Below are 1,091 nucleotides of genomic sequence, written 5' to 3'. Positions count from 1 at the left end.
TACCAAGGAATTGATCTTAAATGCTGCAAAAACAAAGAAAGAGCTATACTACAATGAGAAAAAAATTTGAATTACAGCAGATCTCTCCACGCAATCCCTAAATGCAAGAAAAGCTTGTAAAAACACCATTGATGTCCTGAAGACCAATAACTGCCAATCCAGACTGATATATCCAGCAAAACTAGCATTTACATTTGAGGGAGAAACAAGAATATTTCACTCCAAAGAGAAGTTTTATGAATACGTGCACACTAAACCAGTGTTAAAAAATACTAATTAATCAAGAACAAATTGTGGAACATCAAGAACCCCCATCAAGAAGCAAATATCTGTAATTCACTAAACACAAAAGGGGGAAAAAGAGAGAGAAAGCAACTTAGAAATAAAAATAAATAACGACAATGGACACTGACCACTTCTCCATAATTTCCCTAAATGAGAATGGGCTGAACAATCCAATCAAAAGACACAGAGCAGCAGATTGGATTAAGAAACACCACCCATCAATATGTTGCCTCCAAGAGACTCACCTCACTGCCAAAGACAGAAACAAATTCCAAGTGAAAGGATGGAAACAAATTTTCCACTCAAATGAACCATGGAAAAAAGCGGGACAAAATTAACTTCTCAGTAAAATCAGTACATATAGATAGAGATGGCTATTATATGTTATTAAAGGGTAAAATTGATGCCTATAATATTACAGTTATACATTTACTCCCCCAGCACGGGAGCACAAAAATTCGTCAAATAAACTCTCTTAGAATTACAGAAGAAGATAGACTCAAACACAATCATAGTGGGAGACCTCAACAGACCACTCTGAACAAATGACAGGTCAACTCAACAAAAATTAAGCAAAGACACCATCGACTTGCAGATGTAACTTTAGTTTAGAAAACGTCCTCACGTGCTCAATCCAGATTGAGCGGTGGCCGCCACATCCTACCAGCAGCAGGTGTTTGGTCTTTACTGAATGTGACTGCCAGTCCACCATGTCCTTAGACAAGTCCCACTTGCGGGGAGTTTTGAGGAAGTCCTGCTCCAGGCGGGGAGAGCCCCTGAGCGCTCTAGCTCCGGACTGCTTACAT

Source organism: Megascapheus bottae, unplaced genomic scaffold (assembly GCF_031878675.1).
Source record: "Megascapheus bottae isolate mThoBot1 unplaced genomic scaffold, mThoBot2.hap1 HAP1_SCAFFOLD_163, whole genome shotgun sequence".
Classification (NCBI taxonomy): domain Eukaryota; kingdom Metazoa; phylum Chordata; class Mammalia; order Rodentia; family Geomyidae; genus Megascapheus; species Megascapheus bottae.
This window is presented reverse-complemented; position numbering follows the sequence as displayed.